Source organism: Mustela erminea, chromosome 16, assembly GCF_009829155.1.
Source record: "Mustela erminea isolate mMusErm1 chromosome 16, mMusErm1.Pri, whole genome shotgun sequence".
Lineage (NCBI taxonomy): Eukaryota > Metazoa > Chordata > Mammalia > Carnivora > Mustelidae > Mustela > Mustela erminea.
This window is the reverse complement of record NC_045629.1, coordinates 42,872,664-42,897,968: the sequence shown is the minus strand read 5'-3', so window position 1 is coordinate 42,897,968 and position 25,305 is coordinate 42,872,664. Positions and strand designations below refer to the sequence as shown.

The 25,305-nt window shown below is 40.8% G+C and overlaps 1 long non-coding RNA gene across 1 annotated transcript; it reads left to right on the top strand.

The window, feature by feature from the left end:
* Positions 1 to 1,734: 1,734 nt before the first annotated feature.
* On the top strand, positions 1,735 to 25,305 carry LOC116575241. Its single transcript, XR_004279668.1, has 3 exons — positions 1,735 to 1,882; positions 9,529 to 9,625; positions 24,772 to 25,305. It is a non-coding gene; the product is annotated as an uncharacterized LOC116575241 (long non-coding RNA).

The following is a 25,305-nucleotide window of genomic DNA, read 5'->3' as shown; positions in this document are numbered from 1 at the left end:
AAGTTTTCATGTAGTTGGTGAACTGAACAATGGAGATAGACTGTTAGGCACAAAATGGGGCAAACATGGGGGGTGACCTCAACATTGGTGACAGATTTGCCCAGATGTGTTTAGACATGCTTCCTTAAATCTGCTGACAGTCAAGGGCATAGATTTCAGATCTGACCCTGAAAGAGCGGTGTGGTTTAAGGCCTTACTACTCACAGTGTGGCCTCAGACCAGCAGCACCAGCAATGCAGGAGTGGCTAAAATGCAGAATCTCACATCCCACTCCAGACCTTGATAAATTGTAGGTAGCATCACTGTTCTCCAATCCCAAGTCTTTGTGTTCCAACCAGCTGATAGGCATGCATTTTTAGCTCACAGCCTAATTTCCCTTTCCATCAACACAGAGCCCACGTTTGAAAATGCATGAGCAGTTATTGCTATTATGATGATGACTATTATTACTATTACCTTGATTTTATAGTGCATATTTTCTTTTAAGAGCCGAAAAGGCTTAAGAAATATTATATCACTAATCCTTATAACATCACTGGGAAATAGGTAGGTGGCAAATATAAACAAGTATCAATATTATGCTAAATCATACTTAAGTATATGGTGTGAAGTCCTGAGTGATCTAATGAAAGCAATATCCTTTTGCTGCTGGTGAAGTATTTTATGTTTTTATCTCCTATGTTAAATCAGTGAGGGTTAGGGCTTGGTGACCTATTATGTTTTTCTCCATCTCTCATTTAGATAATGTTCCTTTCACATTTATATGAAAACATTTAGATACGTTTTTGAAAAATTCTAGGCCCAGAAGAGATTTTACACACATGACCTCAGCAATGCCTGTATATAATGGAAGCGGAGATACTGAGAATTTCCCAGTGGAACTGAAATCAAAGGCTGGAACTGAATCCAGGGAGTTTCTATATCGAGGCTTTTCTGGCCTGAGTCCAAGCCATCTTTCCATCTTGCTACTTATTATGCCATATTAGTCGTCTCCAAACTTCCATCATTTGTTTGTCACATTCACTAATTCTGCTTTTTATCTTTAAAAAGCAACTAATTTAAAAAATCTTAAATAACTTTTCCCTAAAAGGAAATGTTCTATTACCACTGCAAATGAAAGACCAGTAAAATGTTACTCGATATCAAATACAGTAACACTGAAAACCAACATCATGAGAACAAACAATGCTGTTAAATTCCAGTAGACTTTGGGCCTGAGGCTGGCTTTCTTTGTGAAATGAGAGATTTAGCAAGTCCTGAAGTGGTGTGAAGGATATATTGGCACCAAACTGGGGCTGTCTTCTTGAGGTAAGTAGGAGAATTAACCGAGTTAGTAGGAGATTATTCTTCTGCCTTTATAATTCAATGTTATTTAATGCCTGCATGTGTACTACTCAAAACCATTTCTGTTCACTTCCATAGTTTTGAACATTAATTCTCAAGCTGTAACCAGTGCAGGCTACTCAGTTTCACCCACGATGCCTGCTTCCTTACAACGAAATACTTCCTGCCCATGTGGGCCTTTGTGAAACTTCCACCGTCTGCTATGACTTCTCCTTTTCTCTGACCATCTGAATCTTTTCAGCCTTTGAGATGGATTTTAAATTCCATATATATATTTTAAGATTTTGTCCATTTGTGAGAGAGAATGAGTGAGAGAGAGAGAGCATGAGTAGGGAGAGGGAGAAGCAGACTCCCTGCTGAGCAGGGAGCCCAACTCAGGACTTCATCCCAGGATTCTGGAATCATGACCTGAGCTGAAGGCTGACGCTCAACAGACTGAGCCATACAGGCGTCCTGTACTCAGTTCATATTCATCACACACCAACTCAGTGGCTGAGAATCTGCTTGTGGGAGAACTGTCTCCATTACCAGCTGGCTTGTAAGTTTCCTGTGGGCAGCATGGCCTCCTAGGCTCATTCTTAGATGATGCCTTGCAAGGAGCAGGTGCTCCTATAGTAACTGTTGCTTATTTGGGACAAAATTTCCCTGAACTGGCTCCATCTGTGGTTTGAATACCCATGTGCTAACTGGGGCTGTATGTATAGTAGATTGATAGCTTTGCGGGTTCCTGTTTCACCTTGTCACTCTGTTCAGTGTCGCTACAGCTGATGTAGAAACTTTTGGCAGCCTGTAAGTGAGAACACTAAGTTCCAATTTATTTCTGCTTTGACCTGGAAGTTATGGTTTGTGCTATTTGTGACATTCTTAGGGACCTTAGGAAAGCCTGTCTAACTCAGAGAAGGTAAACTAAATTGAATGGAAACTTGGGGTTTGGATTCAATCTAGGAGTCCAATCATCTAGAATTCATAGAAAGCATTCCAGGAAGAGGCAAGAAAACCATCTTAGGCAACCGACACAGTTTTCATTACCCAGGCCACCAGATCAAACTTCTTTCTTCAGTGTGCAATATTTTTCAGGCTCTCTCTATCATGATATGATTGTTTCTCAATTGAGAAACAATTCCCTTTGGGCTCTGTTTGCCAGGTTAATTAACTACATTTGTCTCAGTTCCTGAAAGGTAATTGTTTCTAAGATTTGGATGCAATATTCCCCAAAAGATCACCGAATTTATAAACAAGTTGGTACTGCTGAAGTCTTGATATTTCACTTGGGGACAATTGTAAGTACCAAGATCATTATCTAAATACTGATATACTTTCCCTGTTTGAAATCTTCCCATTGTGTATGGTTACACTTCATATGACTTGTAAGAGACTTGATGGTTGTAAGGACTCTCTTCAGGAATACAATCTTTTTTGCAAAGGCCTTCTTTTCGTCTGTGACACTTTTCAAAAAACAGCTGCAGTGCATTTTAAACAGCACAGACGATTATTTAAAACACCCGAACTCACATAGGAAGGAAGATGTCAAATCCAACCAAGTAAATCCATAGTCCCTTCTTATTTTTGGTTAGAAGGCTTGAGATTGCATTTTCATGGCCTTTATAAAATTGTCAGTAATCATAGGAATATTAAGGGGTTAATCCGTTTCGTTTACTTAAATATTCCAAACCACGATGAAAACATTTTTGCACCTAAGAGGGAAGATTGTGGGTGAAAAACTGAAGATACATGATTTATCACTCCCCTCACAAATAAAATTTATTCATTGCATCCACCAGCCATCACACAGATGGTCAGAAAATTGGCTTTGTGTAGGGATGTGGATTCAGGCATGAATATTAATATGAGACAGATGTAAACGCATATTAATATGCATTTGCTTTGCATGGACTGACATTACAATATTTTCATTAAAGAAACTGCATTTGAAAAGAAAGTATAGGTCACCTTTTACAAAGCATAAAATTGTATGGTAGAATATATTTGTTGGCTCTGGGAAATTACTGTTGATAAGAAATGAAAAAATTCATGTTGAATCTGTGGTCGGATGTTTACAATGTGGCAACAGAGACATAGGAGAGATTTTGCTCCTCTGGATTACAATTACACTCTATTCCTACACCTTCGGCCACGCAGGGGCCAGGCCGCCGCTCTAGCAACCTAGGAAGCAAAGCCCTGTTTGGAGATGATCCCGGGACAAGTTTGAATTATGAGGAGTCTGAGATAAGCTAAACTATCAAGAAAGATCCATTCACTTCCTGAGACACAAATTTTCAGTGTGCGGTTGCCATAATGGCAGTGATTCATAAAAATATGAGATTTATGCAGGCATGGGACTTCGGCGTTTTTTGTTTTTTGTTTTTTTTTTTGGGTGCGGGACAGCGTTTATGCTCACATCAGCGCCAGCATCTGTGCTGTTAGTATCTGCTTATGGTAGCATTGTGCTTCCTTCCCAAGTGGAAGGAGAGAACGTGACATTGTAAAAAGCTATTCACGTGCTTGCTGCTTTGTACTCACAAACCATTCACAGGGTGTTTTGCCACTAAAATATTGCTTACTGGAGAGAACAGCAGCTTTCTTCTGTTGGCGAATTCCTTTAAAACTGCTGTGTTGGCTCTTCAGACAAACACGATTATATCCCAGCACACGAACATGCAAGGGAATAATTATAAATGATCTGTTATTGATTATTCAATTGATTGCTATTGAGTATTCACTTCAGCGACTTCACTAATCCTTACAAAACCTCTGTGAAGCTTCTGAATTCCATTCTTCAACCTTCATGTTTCCCCCTTCCCTGCCCCCCCGGACTTCCTCATGCCTTTCTAGCTGCCTGCTGAAAAAAATCATTTAGAGATCCAGCAGCGTGTCCAGACACAGAATTGGAATCTGCCCCCCACCCCCAACCCCAGCACTAGCTTGAATTCCTGGAAAGAGCTTGGAATCTGGTCTGGGATCAGGAAGCTTTGGGTTCAAGTCTTGATTCTCCTTGTCGCTGGCGGCATGATTCTAGGCAAATAACTTTCCTGAGCTTCGGTTTCTTACCGGTAAACAAAGGGCTACTTTGATTTGATTGTTTGTAATGTTGCTTGTGAAAACTTAAGGGAAATTGCTAGCATGTCTGGCACATAGTAATTTCTCAGTTCTATTTTCATAGTTTTCTATTTCTTTTGCTGGCCCAGCCATTTTTCGGATCTCTCTGTCTTTTTCCTCAGTGATCATCCGTTCTGTTTCTTACTCATCTTCACTGTCATCATTCTGCTTTGGCCTCGCTTACCCTTCTCCTGGTGTACAAGCATTTGTAATACAATGATTTTGTAACTGGTTTTCCCATCTACTCATCAACTGTGGGACAAGGTGATTTTCCTAAAGCATAGCACTGATCAGGTGTCTTCTTTGTTTAAAGTCTTTCCGGGGTTTAGCATTACTTATCAAGTAAAACCCAAATCCTTTGTTGGCAGGCATGATCTCTTTTTGCTGAGCTTCTAATCTCCCCCTAGGCCAATCTGTCTTTTTCTTTTTAAAGAAGATTTTATTTTTAAGTAATCTCTATACCCAAAGTGGGGCTCGAACTCATGACCCCAAGATCAAGAGTCGCATGCTCCACTGACTGAGCCAGCCTAGGGCCCTCATTTTCTGTCTTCTTGTCATACTTCTCCTGGACTGCTTTTTCCAAACTTGCTCTCACTCTCTTGCCTTGGCCTTGCCTGGATTCTGTCTGGAAGAGTGTCTCTCTGTAGCACCACCTGGTGCTTCTTTCCCAGTAATATTTTCCTCTGAATACCTTAACATTTGGTTTCAGTCCAATAAACATTTGTTATAAAGTTTATTTGGCAAATACATTTTTAGAACTTGAATTCATTCAGCCTTCAACTCTTACACATGTCCATTTTACAGATGAAGAGGCACAGAGAGTGAGTAACTCTTGGTCACAGAGCTGGTAAGTGACAGATTTGAGACTCCAACCTAGGTGGTCTGGCCACAGGTTGTGTTATTAGCCACATGGATTCTATACCATGCTGCTTCTCAGCTTCAACATTTTTAACATTTCATCTACGTTCCTACCGGTCCCTTTTCTGTTAATATACTATTGTGGTTCTGTATCAAGCTTTCCTTTTTTTTTTTTTTTTGAATAAGAGGTATTTGTCTAGATTATTGGTTATTGGATCATTTAGCCATGTTTGAGTCAAATATTAAACCATTTGATTGTCTGAAAGGGTTCTGGATGAACGTAGCTATTTGATAGTGGACTTCTGTCTGTCTGTCTGTCCATCTGATCTTTCTTTATCTATTCATGTATTATATTTCTTTTAGGGACTGATACAGAACATTTCCACTCTGGTTCTATAATACTATCAATTATGCATGTTGTTTATATATTGAAGATTTTCAACAAGATGGGATGTCTTGCATTAAGCAGGCCAAGAACATTGCCATGCCTCCAGGCACCCAGTAGTTTCTAGGCAGAAAACAAGCCTGTTTTTCTCACTGCCTTATTTCCAGTGCCTAGCATATTGCCTGGAATATGGCTAGTAAACAAATGCTCAAAGAACCATTCTATTTCCTCATGTTGTTCTAAGTACTCTTAGTAATAAGTTATTTATATGTTAATTTATTCCTTCATGTTTGTTATGATCACCCTTGGTGTGGTTCCTAAAGTTGCAATTCAGAGTTCCACATGTAGTCACTTCCAAAGAAACAAAGAAATGAATCTTTATTTCCCACTTGAGTGTGGCTGGGTGTCCTAGCTAATGGGGCCCAGGGTGATTACAGAATATATTTAATAGGTCCCTTGATCCTACTTCTCTCCACGTCTGCAGGCGTCAATTTTTTAAAGCAGGGGTGCTTAGTCAGGGGCACACATACTCTTTGGGAGATCTGTGGATGGGCTTCAGGGTCTATGAGATTGCTAAAATTGTGTACATAATTGCATATGAATTTCTGGGGGGAGGAGGTCTATAGATTTAAAAGAATAATTTATATTATTCTTCTTTGCCTTTTGAATGATAAAAATAATATGTTCATACTGTGAAAAGAATTCAAACTGTACAGAATATCAAGTAAAAAAATTCAATCAGCACAGAAATATATCAAATAAAAGGCTAGAATATGTCTTGTCTTTGCTTTTCTCTCTTTCTGTCTTCAATCTCTTAATTTCATAAGAGGATCACACCATGATTCTATTCAATGACTGACTTGAATAATACAAAATTATATTTCCATATCAGTACATATAGACCAGCATTTCTGAAAACCTTTCTTTTGATATAATTATAAATTCACAGGAGGTTGCAGAACATGTATAGAGAGGTCTGGTGTTTCAGGACCAGTGGTAATATATTGCATAACTATAGCACTGTATCAAAACCAGGAAACTGACATTGAGGTCTACAGAGTTTATTAACATTTCTCTAGGTTCACCTATCCCTGAGTGTGTGGTTCTGTGTGTTTGTGTTATGTACTGTGCATGTAACCATGACCACAATCAAGGTACGGAACTGTCCACAATCATCAAGACCCCTCCTGCTACTCCTCTGATAGCTGCATCCACCTCTCTCTCTGTTAGTCCTAATCCCTGGCAACTACTTGTCTGTTCTTTAGCTCTGTAACTTTGTTATTTCAGGAATGTTATATAAAGGGAGTCATACAATTTGTATTCTTTTGAAATTTGCCCCCCCCCCCCAGCATAAGTCCCTGGAGATTTATTCAAGTTGTTGAGTGTATCCGTGGTTCACTTCCATGTACTGCTAAGCAATAGGTGGTATGGGAGGGCGGTGTCACAGCTGGTATTTCCGTGTGCCCACTGAAAACCATTTAAGTTGTTCATGGTTTTTGGCTGTTGTGAACTGCTGTGGACACTAGTGTACAGATTTTCGTGTGAATAGTCATTTTTTAAAAAAAGATTTTATTTATTTATTTGAGAGAGAGAGTGAGTGAGAGAGAGAGAGAGCAGTGGGGACAGAGGGAGAAGCAGATTCCCACTGAGCAGAAAGCCTGATGTGGGGCTCGATCCCAGGACCCTGGGATCATGACCTGATCTGAAGGCAGATGTTTAACTGACAGAGCCACCCAGGTGCCTCCACATCTTTCTTTCTTTTTTAAAAAAATTTTAAAAATTGATTTTAAAGATTTTGTTTATTTATTTGACAGAGAGAGAGACAGAGACAGAGAGACAGAGAGAGCACAAGCAGGGGGAGCTGGAGAGAGAGCAGCAGACCCCTCTGCTGAGCAGGGAGCCTGATGAGGGTCTTGATTCCAGGACTTGGGGATCATGATCTGAGCCGAAGGCAGATGCCCAACCGACTGAGCCACCCAGCACCCCCCACCCCCATCTTTATTTCTTTGGGATAAGTCCCCAGCAGTGCAATTTCTGGGTCACATTGTAAGTGTTTGTACTATTTTGAGGTCTGTACCTTTATCACAAGTTATCAAAGTGAACTGTGATCCTAAGAAGACTGAACTTGACATAACCCAAATATGGCCTGGGACCTACTTATTTGCTCCAAATTGTCATGTGAAGAAGCTTTTCTTTTCTCATTCTTTCATTGTTACCTCATAGGCATTTCCCACAAAAACTTCAGCAGTGTTTCTTTGAGGACATTCCGTAATGTCCCTGGTTCTAGGACTTCTCTAACTTCTTTTCCGCTATAGTCTTTTCAGTGCCCAGTGTCTCTAAGAGGAGTCAGCAACAACTCTTGCTCTCAGGGATTTTGACTGCATTTATCATACTGTTCTTATTTATTTACATTGTTGAGACATCATCCACTGATTGTCTGTGTCTGCTCTGTCAATTCGGCTCTTATAGACAATTAAGTCCTTTCTGCTTACCGTTGTACTGTGTTTTTCTATGTTCTCAAAATGCAGCTCATTGAAACCCTATGTTAGCTGTTGTCTTCTTTGCTGCAGGGAAAATTGAATAGGAAACGGCTCTGCCTGGGCTGTTGGCAAGAAAGGAATTTCCTTAGGTGGAGAAGGATGATGATAAAGATTGAGTAAAGCCAGGACGATGCAGGTTTATAATTTCTTTTAAGTTAAATTTTCACTGGGGCTTCCTTTCCTGGTACCTGGCTGACAGGAGAAGACAAGACAGTAAACAGCCATTTACAAATGTAAACATATAAACATCCCAGAGATAATGAAGCAGATAGTTTGGGCTTGAAAGGGTAGCCTGCTACTGAAAGCTCCCAGTCAGTGTCTTATTTTCCTGGTAATCAGCGTGTTTGATCCAGCATTTTTCTGGCTTGAGAGTTCATATGGTTTCTGACTCCAGGATCCAATTTATCCCATGATAACTTATCATCAGAGCCAGAAAACTTGTGTTCTGGAAAGTACTTTCATTTTGCTGCATCTGATTTATGCCAGACCCTCATCTCAAGTCTGTTAGGACTAGCCTGACAAATCCTCAAGGTCTAGGCTCTCTTTGCTTGGTCTTGGTTGTACCTGGACTAGATTGCAGTGATGATGAGCAAAGGGCAGAAGGAATTGTTATTTTCTTATTCTCTCTCTCTCTCTCTCTTTCTAAGCTAATGTTTAGCACGAGCTAATTAAGTGCCACACACTGTGCTATTTCTCGTGCATTACCTCTTTTGATACTTACAGCAACCTTACACACTTACTCCATGTCTGTCTTATCTGAGGCTTTCCCTCCCTCTACTACATGTCCACTGGTCTTCACAACACACTGGTTGCTCAAGGCCAGTGGATATTCGATTATTCTTTTAGTGCACTGAGTCCTTCAGCAGCTTTCAGTGGAGGGATGTGTGAAGGATCAATGGAGCTTGTTCTCAAGCCTGTTTTCCAGATGCATTTGTTGTTGAAATTATGTACATTGGTTAAGTATTATGTAAAGTGGTAATATATAGGTGGGAAAGAAAGATATTGTTTGTATGAAAACTTAAGTTGGATGTTTAGAAATTCTTAAGGAATTCACTAAACAAGTTGCTGTTCAATTTAGTGTGGTGGAAAATCTAGAAAGATTTTGCACTTAGACTGTTTTACAAGTGTCTGCATGTTCTGTTTCTTGTTAAAGAAAGTAAAACGGGAAGATATAGATACATTATGGCTGTGCTTTATGCAAGAAAGAAAAAAAAGGCTTTCACACTATTTCATAAGCTTAATGAATGTTCATTTGTATATTTTACGTTACTATAAAATATTTAAGGTATGTTTGTATCACTTTAGGACTCCCCTTTTAATGGATATTTTTGCTTATATAACTAATTCGTGGACTGAGTTATGTGGGATACACAGTCTGCAGCAATGTGATGACATTTTGCAGGTAAGGAAACTGAAGTTTACAAAGATTATGTAACTTTTCTTCTTTTTCCAGAGGATTAATGATCCCCCAGTGAATATTGCAAAACCTGGATTGGGTATGCATGCTTCATATGTTGGGAAGTTGCTTGATCCAATATCAAGATTTTTTTTAAACCTTTATGTAAAATGCATATTGGTGCCTAAAACCATTTTTGATAGTGATGATAAATTTAAAACACTGTGACATTGTAATTAAAATACTTAAGAAGGTTGAATGATAAAAAGCAGGTTCTAAACCCTATTTATAAGGGAGTTTTCAGAAGAAATATATATACCCAATTGGGGAAAATATATATGCTCTAGATTATCACTATCAAATACATGTATCTCCACATAAAATATACCATCATTTTTACCAAGTCTTAGAGATTGTTTTTACTTCTGAGTGGTAAGAGGAGAGATCCTTTCTTTATTTTGATTTTCTGTATTTTAAAAGGTTGCCTCTAGGCATACATAATATTTTTACGATCATTGAAAATGTTCTAAAAAACCAGTCATGGTCTGATTTTTAAAATTCTGCTACACCTTAAAAAATGTGCTGATTGTTCTTGATTATTACAGTCATTTAATAATGGTGGCATGGAATCAGGGGACGTGAAGGAATCTTCTACAATATTTTCCCTTTGTCTGGTCTTCTGGACAAATCACTTTAAAAAACAGGCTTGCATTCTGACCTGCTTTTCTGATACCTGACAATTCGTCTCAGATGTTTCTCTCCTGGGTCTACCAATGTCTTATCAGTGCTGCGTTCTGAAGAACTGAATGCAGTATGAGTTGATTTAACAGAGCTCTGTCATCCTCCATCTCTATTATGTCTTAGATTATAAGAAGTCTCCCGTTTTGTGACCTGGAATGGCCCTGCTAGAATGAATAATTCACCATCTAGTCTTCTCCAGTCACCCTATCTATGCCTTACCTGTTTTTAATGGAAGTTTTCTAACACATGAAAAGATATAGGTAAATAATTTTTCAGATTTTGTTTCTAACACCCCTGTAGTAGATTCCTGAGCTATATAAATGTTCAAATGAAAGCTGTCTCTAATTATCCTCCTGGCTTTCTCCATGCAATTCATTTAGCTATATCTCTGTCTTTTCTTTTTGATGTAACAATTGCCGAGATGAGGATGAATTGTAATGTTACTTGTCTGGAATCTGAGTGAAATATGCCTGGGGAATGCAATGATTTGGGTGGGGAGGCATTTCTATGTGAGAAACATACTTTTTAAAAAAAAATCAGCATTGGTAGAAAATTGTCAGCTGGCACATGGAGATTTAGTTAAAAACAAAGTCCTAGGTTATAGTTTTCCACAGAAAACATGGTAATAATTCATAAAACTTTAACAGTTTAATCCAGAAGTCAGTGATAATGGGGGGCCTCCATGTGAAGCATAGAAAAAAAAGGTCTCTCTGAGGTTTGGTGCAATTTTCCTGCTTTTAATCTGGTGTTTGGTGTGTTTCCAATCATCCTTGCTTCACAGTTGGGAGTTTTTCCTTGGTGTTCTCATAGATTGTAGAAGGACTGATAAAGCAGCTGTTATCAGGCTGCGCGTGGGAATCTCTCTCTTACCATGATGAGGGGGGGTGAGATACAGATGTTGTTTAATAAGGAACTTAAGAGACGGGTCAGCCTGTCCAGCCTGGATGAACACAAGGCTGTAATTGCTCAAGTGGGGACACATGTTACACCCCAAAGAGGATTCTCTTTGACAGCTCCAGCTTTTCTGGCCGAGTCCTCCGAGAGGTGAGAAGAATGATGTCTGTGGATGTATATAGATGTGTGTAAGGGGAAACAGGAGGGTGGCAGGTGGCAGATAGGAGGGTCGAGAAACGGTTTAACTTTCCCTTTGTCTTCCAAATTTAAGACACTTGTGGCATACGAATTGTCCTAAGAATTCAGTATTTGACATTTTTGATCAATTCTCAATCCACCTTCCAGTCAACAACTTGGAAACAAATGGAAAAGTATAAGAGCATGAGTCCAATGCTTTCTTCATTGTAGAGGTTTCATGAGCAGAGAACAAGAGGGAGTTCACGCAAGTGATTTCTCAGGACAGCATCCCCAAACTTCTGCTAACAGTAAACTGACCCATAGAGGCCTGATTCTACTTTTGGTCAAGTGACATAGGCTCCCCAGCCGTCCAAGTGCAGGGCTTGAAACTTTCCAGTGATTAAACACTTCTCCCACTTTGGTGGGCACACAAATCACGTATGACTGTGATAAGAGCTCTAATAGAAAGAACTGTAGAAGATAAGTTTCATATTTTTAATGCAATGTCACTTTTAATATGTTTTTTAAAATACAATATAAAAATCTTTCTACGAAAACAGAGAAAAAATTGAAAAAATAAAAGAAATAAAATATCTTTGACATGTAACCCCATTGTCCAATGATAAATATTGTTAAAATGTTGGTGTATGCTTTTCCATACTGTTTCTTACATTTGCGTAAACGACCCCTCCACATACATTTTGATTTTTTAAAATAATAATCCATGAATCATCACATTCATGTTGTTTAATAATCTACTTTCACTTGATAATATGGTCATTGTTTTGTGTCAGTACATTAAGCCTAGGTTATAATTTTTAATAGCCACATTGTAATCAGTTGTATGGCTTTATCAGTAGTTATTAAGCTGATTCTTTAAGATGGACATTTAGTATGTTTCCACCATTCTCTGATCATAACAAACTCTATGATAAATACCTTTGCAATCTTTTTTTTTTTTTTTTACACATTTAACAAATTATGTTAGAAAATAGAATTTCTGGAAAAAAAAATTGATAGCTACAGCCAAACCGTCACCTAGAGATGTTAAACCAGTTTATGTTGTTGCCAGTAGTATATGAGAATTCCTGTGTTTTCTCAAATACTTGCCAACATTAGGTTTTGTGGTTTTTTTTTTTTTAAGATCTTATTTATCTGTTTGACAGACAGAGATCACAAGCAGGCAGAGAGAGAGAGGAAGGGAAGCAGGCTCTCTGCTGAGTAGAGAACCTGACGTGGGGCTTGATCCCAGGACCCTGGGATCATGACCTGAGCTGAAGGCAGAGTTTTTAACCCACTGAGCCACCCAGGTGCCCCTAGGCTTTGTGCTTAAAAAAATCTGTATTAATCTATTAAATTAAAAATACTATCAGATTGTTGTCCTGATTTGCATTTATTTTCTAACTAATAGGATAGAGCACTGTCTGCCTTTTTATAACTTTTGTTCATTTTTTATTCTATTGGGATGTTTATATTTTCCTTATTGATTTATAAATTCACTATATATTAAGCATATTAATTATTTTGTCATGAATTCTTCCCCGTAAGTCCCCAATTTGTCAACTTTTCCAAACCCTTGTTAATGGTTTTTTGGGTCAAAGAGAAACTTGAATAATGGTATGTAACAAAATCTATTCATCTCTTCTCTTTATGATTTCTATCTTTGCTGTAATTCCCAGACCAAGACTATATTAATTTCACTGATATTTTCTTCTAGTACTTTTATGATTTATTTGTTCTTTTATGAATCTTTAGTTTATATGGAATGTTTCTTATATTCCGTGTACAGCACTGGTTAGGAACTTAACCCTTTCTCCTTAAATGAGTAACTACACTCTTCATCATCACATATTGAATTTTCCATCTTTTTATTATTGTTTTGAAACACTTTATCAGATTATAAATTCTGATGCATATGGGTCTATTTCTGAATTTACTCTTCTGTTAATCTGTCTACTCTTATGCCAGCATCACTAACATAATGTAGTGAGCAACTGGAGGGCATGTCCTTTTGTCTACTTAGCCACTGCACACCACCATCTCTCCATCATGGTTGTGAATATATGCCTGGACTTGAGTCCAACCCTGTTACTTACTACATATGTAAACGCAAGCAAATTACCTACCTCTTTCATGCATTGATTTTTTCTTGTATAAAATGGAGAAAACATACCTCATAGAGTTGTTGTGACAAGTGAAGTAGTCTGTGTAAAGCTCTCTGTGCAGAGCTTGGTATAGAGTATGTTCACCAATAACTTAGTTCACAATATAGACATTTAGGACATGGTCCTTCTCATGGTTTTGCTCATGACTTGTTTGGAGAGATTAAGGACAAACACGAAAAGGGAGATAATTTGATGATACACCATAAGGTGAACATGTACGTTTCCAGCCCTGTTAGGTGGCAGACTCGGGGCTGCTGTGGCAGGAATGGGGATGTGGATAGGGCAGCTGGCTGTTCAAGACATATATCAGGGTGGCAGTGACTCGATTTTGTCATTGTTGTCCAGGAATTGGTTCTCAGCTTTGTGGTCCAGTTGATCTGGAGTTAGCTCAGATCTGGAGTCACACCAGGCCAATATATGGTTTCAGATGATCAGATCGGAGAAGATGCCCATGTCTAATGAAACAGAGCTCACTTTCAGATCATGTGCCCTGTCCAGAAGGCATGGAGATCTGCATTCTGCTGGCTGTTTTTATAAACATGGTACAATCCTTCTCCTCATTTTTTGGTCTACCAATCATTAAGTTCAAGTTTCCCAGATCAGAGGGGTGGTGCCTCCTGCAGGAGCCCAGATGCATTTGCAACTTATCTGGTGCCTTCTTGCTCATGGAGTCTGGGTCCCTTAAATTGTTCATGAATGTGGATTTCCAGTTTGGAAGACTTGCCTTTGATACTGTGTATGACACTAAAGTGACTTACCGTGACTTATATTAACTTGTTATACTCCTTTTCTATTCCTTTACCTGGCAGCTCTTCCTTATGCCAGCCTCTCAAAGCTGGGTACATTATTTCTGCACCCCCAAATAGAATAACTCTTCTAGAACAGGAATAGTTACTTCTACTGCAATGTCTGTCTCCTGTTCACTATTGGATAAATACAAAGTCACATTCTTTACCCAGTTTTCCTTGATTACACACACCCCTCTCTTCTGTTGCTACAGCTCTTCTTTATACTTGTTATCAAATACAGTTGATGAAGTTATAACCTTTGTTCCCTACATTCTAGCCTTTGAAATGTTGGGCTTGGTGGATTCCTTAGTCCATGCAACAACGCATTTACACACCAACTCTTAGGACGGCTGAATTGCTAATCCCTTGTATGCAGTTTCTCTTTCAATGGTTGGTTGTTTCCTGACCTTGCCTCCGAATTCAGAGGGTGTAGATTCTTGATTATGGCCCCCAAGTGAGTGGTGACTTCTTTAATGCTACTAAAAGGAAGCTTGTGCTTTCATCCTAGTTCCATTTTCCTTGGGTGACACCAGATAAGGGAGTTACAGTTTTCACATCTAATGTTATCTATCTATAATATAATAGCGGGTTTTATTCTTCCAAACTGCTGTTGAAAGACACAACCACTACTGAGCCATTACCTATATATATTTTTATCACCCACTATTCATTATAATGCCTTTGTGTTCTGTCAGCGTTATCAGAGGCAACCAGTATTTATTAGGTATCCACTGGATGTGTGACATTGTGGGAGGTGCTGCCAAGGGCACTTGTTTAGAATGAAGCATTATGTAGGAGGAGGGTGACAATTTTTCTTTAGAGCTAGTGCACCATTCTACCTTTCACTGTAGTTTTGGCCACCAGGTTGGTCAAATTATTCATTTTGTCTTTTGGTCCCTGTTAGGATTTCCTAGAAATTTGAGTATGTTTGTCATGTCTTTCAGGTGGGCTCACTGCAATATGGCCTTTGTGTGAATAAAATAAGAAAACATAATCCCTTCCATGATATATAAAATGTGTGTGTGTGTGTGTATTTATGTATGAAGTGGCATAAGAACTTCTGCTTTCATTTCAGTATGTATGCTGTGGAGCTGGGTTAATTTAATAGAAGACTTAACAAATATTTCTAGACCCATTTACCCAAATAAACTTAGCTGACCTTATTTCACATCATATCCTGGAGTTTCTGGTGAGGACTTAATGTTTCTTTCTGTGAGTAGTTTCTGACTTCTTGGCCTCTGACCAGTAAAGAGTCTGAGCTCCCAGTTTTCTTAGTCTTTAGATTCATCAACCATCTTGAGCCTCACAGTGTATGTGTAGCTGCAATAATCACCTTGTCGGGATAGTGGGTCTGAGGTATCTGTCCATTTTGGCATACACAGTATGCCCTTTGATCCTGCTGTCTCTTGGTCTCTGGGGTGTCTGCCATTATATCATAGTGTCCTGCCAGATACCGACAGGTGGCAAATACACCATGATCCTTTTCAAGTTTCAGATGCTTCTTTTATTATGAGAATGATGATGGTTTGAGTTATAACTCGTGTCTTGTTCTCTACCCAAAGTGTCTTGGCAGAGCTAGAATCACTACTGTTGTGATCACTGGTCATACTAGGTAGAGAGTTGCATGATACTTTTTTGGACACCAAGAGGGACTTATTTTATCAAACACAGAAGCAAGCTAACTCATTAAACAAAACATTTCAGTGCAGTGGATCTCACTTTTATACATGATAGCCATTATTATTAATAAAAGTATTGATAAAGAATTTTAATGCATGCAGTATCATCATTTTACATAATAGCCAGGTATTTATTAGGCTTTAATTTGCATGATGTTGTATGTTCTTCATGTGTGTCCTTTTATTGAACGTAGGCAAAGTAGATAGCATTGCCTTGTGGGGAGTCATCATGAGATATTGGAGAACCAGACAAACCTGGGGTTGGATTCCGCCCCAGCTATTCTAATCACTCAGTAATAAATGCAAGGAATTTACATGCAGGCAAACAACTTGAAGGTTGTATCATTTGGGTTCCAATCAGGAAGCTGCAACCATATGAGTTATGGTTTAATTAGAGAATTTAATACTAAGAATTATTTACTTAGTGTTAGAGAAATGAAAAGTTTAAAAACAAACACCTAGGTATCATGGTGGTGATGCAGGAACCCCCCAACCCCTCAGTTGGGGAAGCAAAAGGAAGAAGATGGAATTATTAAAACTTAGATAGTTGGGGGGCAAGGGCAAAAATGAACTATTGGGACTTCATCAAGATAAAAAGCTTTTGCACAGCAAAGGAAACTGTCAACAAAACCAAAAGACAACCAACAGAATGGGAGAAGATATTTGCAAATGACTTATCAGTCCAGTTCAGGAACGTTCAAGGTGGTATGGGCATTGACTGCAAATGACATATTGGATAAAGGGCTAGTATCCCAAATCTATAAAGAACTTATCAAACTCAACCTCCCCAAAACAAATAATCCAATCAAGAAATGGGCAGAAGACATGATCAGACATTTCTGCAAAGAAGACATCCAAATGGCCAACAGACACAAGACATGTGCTCAACATCACTCGACATCAGGGAAATACGGAGTAAAACCGCAGTGAGATAGATATCACCTCACACCAGTCAGAATGGTTAAAATTAATGTCAGGAAACAACAGATGTTGGTGAGGATGTGGAGAAAGGGGAACCCTCCTACACTGTTGGTGGGAATGCAAGCTGGTGCAGCCACTCTGGAAAACAGTATGGAGGTTCCTCAAAAAGTGGAAAATACAGCTACCCTACAACCCAGCAATTGCACTACTGAGTATTTATCCTAAGGATACAAATGTAGTGATCCCAAGGGGCACAGGCTCCTGAATGTTTATAGCAGCAATGTCCACAATAGCCAAACTATGGAAAGAATCTAGATGTCCATCAACAGATGAATGGATAAAGAAGATAAGGTATATATATACAATGGAATACAATGCAGCCATCAAAAAATGAAACATTGCCCTTTGCAGTGACATGGATAGAACTAGAGGCTACTATGCTGAGTGAAATAAGTCAATCAGAGAAAGACAACTATCATATGATCTCTCTGATATGAGGAACTTGAGAGGCAGGACAGGGGATTGTTGGGGGTAGGGAGGGAAAAATATGAAATAAGATGGGACCGGGGATGGAGGCAAACGATAAAAGACTCTTAATCTCATGAAACAAACTGCAGGTTACTGAAGGGAAGAAGGGTGGGAAGGATGGGGTGGCTGGGTGATGGACATCGGAGAGGGTATGTGCTATGGTGAGTGCTGTGATTGTGTAAGCCTGATGACTACCAGACCTGAACCCCTGAAACAAATAATACATTATATGTTAATAAAAAAAAAAACCAAAAAACCCAAAAAAACAAAACTAGAGGTACCATTCCCCCAAACAAACAAATAAACAAACAAAAGTAGAGGTAACACACACACACACAGACACACAGACACACACACACCCCAAAACCTTAGAAGACTGGGCCTGGTAGGGCCGGGATGCACATCTCTGAGGAGGGTGCGCTGGCTGGGCTCGTGTCACCGGAGTGCTGCTTCGAGGAGTGTTAGAAAACCTGTACGCTTTTCCTCACTGTTGCTACTGGACTGAAAACTGCCACAGTGAGCAGAAGTGAGCTCCTGCTGCCAGAGCTAGGAAGTGTTGTTGCTGGAATGTAGCCGCAGAAACAGGGAATAAACCAGGAAGGCACGAAATCATGCTTCCTCCCGCAGTCTTGCGGTCTCTCTGACGCCCCCTAGTGACAGAGCTTAACAGGGAGCAGCGGGCTCCAGGGTCTGCAGAGTTCCAGAGCAGAGCAGAGAAGACGTGAGAAGCAGAGCAGAGAGACCTGTGAGACGGAGAAACCATAGTTTCATAACCAGCGCAGGCATGAGGTTGCCTACCCAATGGGCTGTCATTGAAATTTATGGAATTTATGGAATCATGGAAACTCTCTGATGAGAGTTCGTAGGAAGGGCTAAAACTCCTCAGTTCTGTTCTTTTCTTTTTTTAAAATAAGATTTTATTTATTTATTTGTCAGAGAGAGAGAGAGGGAGAACACAAGCAGGCAGAACAGCAGGAAGAGGCAGAGAGAGAAGCAGGCTCCCTGCTGAGCAAGGACCCCGATGCGGGACTTGATCCCAAGACACTGGGATCATGATCTGAGCCGAAGGCAGCAGCTTAACCAGCTGAGCCACCCAGGTGTCCCCCCACCCCTTAGTTCTTTGCAATTCTTATTACTTTACAAAGTCTTGCGCTAGCCTAGTTCTTAAAGATTCTCGGTTACACTTTGATACTGATTCCTTTGTTTTGACCCCAGTCCCACCATAGTAGCATTTTATGTGTGGATCCGCAGCATTGGCTGTGGAATTCCTTGGTTATTAGCTGTGGCCTCTGGGCAAGTTAATTTAAGTTCTCCCGGCCAAAAATTTGCATTACATGAGATAAACATGAACAATGCTTAATTCAAAGCCTGGCAAATAAGTATTTAAACATGTTAGCTACCATTATTGTCATCCTTATCATCACTGTCATAATTTAACGTGTATGGAGAAGGAGGAACCAAACAGCTTCCGCTTAAGATACAACATCGGAGAATCCAGCCTGCTCCAAAATCACCACTGATTACCTTTATCTCTGAAACCTAACCATTCCAATGAAAAAGAAACACCGTTTCCCTTGTTAGCCATCTATCTCATTTTTGCTTCTCCCCCAAATTTCCGTTTTTCTAATCTTTGATCTGATATGCTAAAAGAAGCCAGTCTTACCAATTCTGCTTTGTATTAGGGGATATTGAGACCCGAGATTCTTTTGAGACTTTCCCTGAGTCATGCATGTATTTGTAAAGAGGCCTGGAAGGGATTCAAAAATCCATCATGCCACTATCAGGGAGTCTCGAATTCTGAAGCATTCCTGGCTCCCACTTGCTCAGGGGTATGGAGACTGTCACTAGAAATTCAGAACGAGTGTTCTGCATGGTAATGTGGTACATCACTGCTAGGTCCTGAGGCAAGCTGAGGACATCCTGAATTTTATGCATTATGCATGAGAGGGTGTAAGAAATAAAGGATCAATCATCTTCTCCCTCAGATAACATTGATCATTTGCTACACATTATTTGGCTGGGCTCTGTGCAGATTTATTTTCTCCAATGAGAACGAGAAGCAGATTGCCTGTTTTCTTAATGAGCAATGACATCAATCTAGCCAAATCTATCTAATGTACTGGATGACTCTCTCTCTCTCTCTCTCTCTTCCTCTCTCTCTGCCCCCCTCTCTGCCATAGTTAGAAGAAATGGGGACAGCTTCTGAAGACCGTGCCAGCTCCTGTGAGGGTGGTGACAGAGTGGGAAAATCGGGTCTAATTCAGGGTGATGAAGAGTCTCTTTCTCTCCCTTTACTTTTCTCTCTCTTTAATTTAAGGCAGTGTTTTCACTCTTCATTTTTCCAGATGGCATATTCGGAGGGGCTGATCTGCAGAAAAGGCCAAGTGAAAAGTCACCCAATAATGAGAAAGGAGAAAGATGGCATGTGAAATGCATGACTCCGTAGTGATGCTAGGGCTCTGAGCAGGCTGGAATGGCACAGTCACCAGGAAAAGTAACAAATCCCAATCAGAGGATGTTATTATAGGCACTCTCGCCAACACAAATGACTCTCAATGACATTGGAGTCAACACGTGGCACCCATGAGCAACTGGAGTGGAAACTTCTATTGAGATGGTATTCCCCTCATCATGCTGGCCAATGCGCAGTAAATCGGCAGGTGTCGGAGATAATGGTGTGATTGAAGGTTCGAGAAGAGAGTAGGATGTCCTGCTGGGCACGTTCCCTCCTTCAGTCGGACAAGTGTCCACTGAGGGAGGCGGGGGCTTTGGGACATTTGGTATTTGGTGGAATAGATTACAGATGGCAGATGAGGGCTGGCCTGGAGTCCTGGCAGGAATGGTCCCACTAGAGGCCGTTTGCGGGGAATCACCATGCCTGTGGGAGAGCAGATATCACAGGGCCCTGGCCTGGCAGAGGGATCCCAACAGAGGAGGAAAATGTGTTCCTAGGTGGAGGGAGCAGAGGGATAGGGCAACTTCCAGGAGATCCTGCCAATAAATAGGTTCAGGCCCCAGAAGGAAGAGAAGGCTCTGGTGAGAACAAGACAAGACACACATCCCAGGCAAAGGCCAGAGTGGTGGGACACAGGGCTTCCCACCTCAGAAATTTCCTGCTTACACTGTCGTGTAACCACTTCTACTGTCTCAAAGTCACAGAGAAAGAAATGGGTTTGAAAGTGTTGGAAGCTAATTAATCATGAGCCACGATAGCATAGGGAATCAGTGATGATATCGTGAAACTAAGTCCTGCTTCTGTTTTTTATTCCTGCAGAAATGGAAATATGGGGGAATTTTTGCCCAACTAAAATTTAAGAACGAAGAAGCCTGGGGGAGGGGTATTGCATAGTGTCCTGCCTCTACCACAACGGGCTTGCTGCCCACTCGGAAGGTGAGGACGTGGCTTATTGGAACCACAGCTCAGGAACAGAGCCGGGGGACCCCGTTAAACAAGCGGGCCTTCAGTGGAGGGGGAGGAGAGGCAGGGAGAGCGTCGGAGGCGCCACTGAAGTAATAGGTCACTCTGTGCCAGACGGTGCTAGAACTATAAAGATTTTCCCATTAAATGAGGTGTTCTTAGAATTTTTTCTTTTCTATTGTTTCTTTCCTCCCTCCCTCCGGCCCTCCCTTCCCCTTTTTTTTAATTTTAAAAGGTTTTACTTATTTATTTGATAGAGAGGTAGAGAGCACACGTAGGCAGAGCGGCAGGCAGTGGGAGAAGGAGAAGCAGGCTCTCCACGGAGCAGGGAGCCCGATGCGGGACTCCATCCCAGGACCCTTGGATCATGATCTGAGCCAAAGGCAGCCGCGTAACCAACTGAGCCACCCAGGTCCCCCATTCCCTTTTCTTTTTTTAACAGATGGAGGAAGCCCATTAAGGAGAAGCAAAGGAACTCACCCAAATTAGTGTCAGGTAGAGAGCGGATCTCTCATGTGTTGTGTGAGTTCAGAGTCTGGCTAAGCCCTGTGTCACACAGCATCTCAGTCACCTGCCCTGGGATGTAAAGTCTGAGTCAGCCCTGCTCAGAGGCTGCCCTGAGCCAAACCATCCCCTTTCCCATTCAAGAGCTAGAGATAGTCCTTTTATGCATTCCCCCTGAGATCAGCTTACTGTTTGGGGGAGTTCAGGCACAAGCCAGTGTTGGCGGCACTAACTTGCAATCGGCTCCTGAAGGGTCCTTTTATTTTGTACTCAGATGTAGATCGTTACATTGTAGATCTTGCTTAAAGTCATCTTTCCATATTTAGCCTCTTGCTCTGGCCTGTCAAGATCTTTTTAAATCCTTACTAACAGCAGATTCTTCTTCTTCTTCTTTTTTTCCTTTTTAAAATCCAATACAACATGAAATGAAAACCACAACTCTCTTAAAAGCCCTCCTGTTTCCGAAAGCTTTGACATTCAGCAAAGATCTATTCCTTGGTGTCTGTCTGTGCTATGTTTATTTTCTGCTTTGCCGATTTGTGGAGGCTAACTGTACCCAAATGTGCCTTTAGACGGCAAACTCTTCAGGGCAAGGGCTCTGCTCTTTGTTTTGGCACGTGCTACCTATTACAGAGCTCAGTGTGCACCTGGGGCTCCAGATAAATAATAACAATCCAGGAGTATTTCTCACTTGGAAAGCTGCACAGGTCTTTCCAGGATGCGTGTTAGCTTTCTTTAAAGAATATCCGAGTGACCGATTTTACCTTGACATTGGGTGCCCATCTCTCCACACCTGTTCCACCTGCTGCCTGGCTGGTGTCTCCCGCTTTATTGTTTGCTGTTTCTGCACTGCCCTTAGGAGCCATTCCTGAGAAGTAGCACTTTGGCTCGCAGATCATGCACGCGTTTATGAATGTTTTGGTTCTGACTCCCGCCAGGCAGCATTCTCCCCCCTTTCGCTCCCCACCCTGTCAGTGCTGAAGTGTGCATCCCGGATGCTTTCCAGTGGACAGAAGCCAGAGCAGGAGGAGGTAAAGAGGTGGGAGGGGACAGTTATTTGTTTTATGGCAGTTTTAAAAACAACTAGCCCAAGCCGGAGTTTCATAGTTTTTAGCAAAATAGTCCTTGTTTTTGTTTTTGTTTTTCCCCTCTCTCTTTCTCATGAGAAGCTGGAATGGGGGGTTTAGGGAGAGGATTATAGCTTTTTTATTTTTTGTAAATGTATTTATTTTGTTAGCTTTGAAAAGAATAGTTTAAATTTGGTTAATGCACATGCTATCATTTTCCAAAATCTAGAGCGAGAGAAATCCTGGATGGTTCCAGTGGGTTTGGAAGCAAAGTTGCCTGCTCTGGCTGCAGCCAGATTCGATTACTGTAATTCTTTCAAGTGGCACTTTTGCTAACAATTAAAGTGGGTCTTTTGGAGGGACCAGGATTCAGCTGAGAGGAAGATGTCTTACAGCCCTGAATCAACCACTTCATCTCAGATTTAGAATAAAAAAAAAAAATCAGCTTCTAATCCCCCCACTTTTAAGTTGCCATCGCATAAGGAGGGCTTGCTGTTTAACAGAGCGACACCTCAACTCTTGAGTTACCTGGCTCCATCTCACGCCTTCGGGCTCTTCTTGGCAAACCAGACTCCATCATTAGATGGTTCTTAGATTCTCTGTCACATGGTCCTTTTGAACATCACGCTTACATCTCCTTCCCTCAAAACTTGTCTGTCTAGGAAACTACTATTATCCTGTAGTGTGTGATTCATGTAGCTGATATCAAGTGTATGGTCATACATTGCTGTTCCAAATGGTAGCTTTTTTTCTTGCCTTTATTCATTTACTTATTTGTTTTGACTGCGAATGTTTTATTTAGTCATTTTTATTTGCAACAGAAGCTCTGGAAACTCAAAGTTAACATCTTTGCCCATGAGCTTCTTCTTGACTAACTTTAATTTCTGCCTCTGAGTCTTCAGTCCCCCCCCCCCCCCCCCCCCCCGCCCTTCAAATTAAAGGTATCTGGTGCACTAGCTTCTTGGTCAAGATCTCTGAAATGGACATAGTCTAGTTCAGCATTCAACTGTATCAAGCCCATTTTTCCCATGCAAAGTTTCTTCCTTTGTTTTTCTTCTGATCTAACTTTTAAGTTACCCCGAGGTGATGGGGAGTTAGTCTCGTGATGTTGAAGGCAGAGAGGAGTCATATGCATTTTCTGCTCTGCTGATGTGCCTGTCCTCCCTTCTCCTGCTATGTCTAACACCTGAAGGAATCACACAGAGAAGCAACTGTCCCTCTCTCCCCCTTCTGGTGGCTGCATTCCCTTCCTCTTCCTTCTCCCGTTGGGGGTCCCTTCTCAGATAGGCTCTTAGAGCCACTCATTGGCTTGTCTTCACGGGCCTATGAGACACCTGTCATTCTCCATGCTTGGTTTGTGACTGATGGTGGTGGTGGGCTGCCACACTCTTATTTCCTTCAGGTTTCACTGGGGCTGGACTGCAAAGACTGCCACTCTCCAACTGTACCTAGGAAAAGTATTAGCGCCCCCCACCCAAGATATCCTAAACGTTACAGGACAATGTCCTGGTACCCCTCCAGCTCCAAGTTTGGCCAGAGCTGAAAAAGAGTAAAAAATTTTTCACTGCTCATTTTTTCCATCTTTTCATCTTAGTTGGATTCCTTCATCTGCCCTCTTTTCATGTGCTCAACTGCTTACCGCGTGGCAGTAGGCAGTGGTGTTAGGCCTGGAGAGAGAGGTTGGGGACCAGCTCCCCTGCTTTGGCTATATGTACTGGTATCTTCTTTCTTACTCCTGAAGTCATTTATCTCAAAGTCAAGACTTGGGCATATCTTTTTACTGCTTCCTACATGTAATATGTCAACTATGTTTATTTTCAGATTTAGAATAAAAAAAATGAACTTTTCATTTTCTCCCTTGGGTTGATGTTGCATTGATAATGGGAACAACTGCTTCCCCATGGCAAATGGTAATTCAGTGTAGCTAGGTCTGGGTGCAGATGTTGCCATGAATATTTTATATTTCTTCCTGCTTCATATGTGTGTAAATATGTGTGTACATTTGTGTGTGCATTTTGGCAACTAACATAATCAAAGTTGGTATTCACAAGAAGAACAAATTTCTTAAGTAGAAAAAAAATGTATTATTAATGGTGCCAAGCATACAACTACCTAGTAATGTCAACTCTGATGTCACCTCAAGAGCCATACGTAAGAAAGGGTCAGCATCACATTTTTGTTCCTAGAAGAAAATACACATGACTATATCAAAGCAGAACCATCCTGATTAGTTGTACGCGAGTATTTGATTATATTTTGTTGTTTTACAGAATCTGGAAGCAAGACAGCAATCTTCCTGTAGTACTGGGCTGAGTGGCGCTGGAGCTGGGATGGGTATGTGTGGGATGCTGGGCTGGAGGTCTGGTGGGAAGGACCCACTGCTGAGCAGAGAGGATTTTATTCTTACTCTATAGGGTTTCACCATGTAGCCTTTATTTTGTTTGATTATTTGAAATGAAGTCCTATTACCCTTGTGTTTTCTTTGGGAGGCACTTGAGGAGGTTTAGTTGCTCAGGTTATGGAAATCCAGAGAGGATAAACTAGTAGGAGAAATAAAAGGTAACATGATATCAATCCAGCTGTTACTAGAATCTAGTGTTTGAACTGAGGGAGCGGTCCTGGCAGCCGGGACCAGAACTAGCATGAGGAGTGTATGGGCACCAAACATGCTCTAAGAAATGTGTGCCATCATCCCAGAGACACGGATCATAGATGCAACTGAATAGGAACAATGTCTTTTATGGTCACATACATCTGAGACATGCCACCACCTTATACACTTCTTTGGTCACAACCTTGATCTT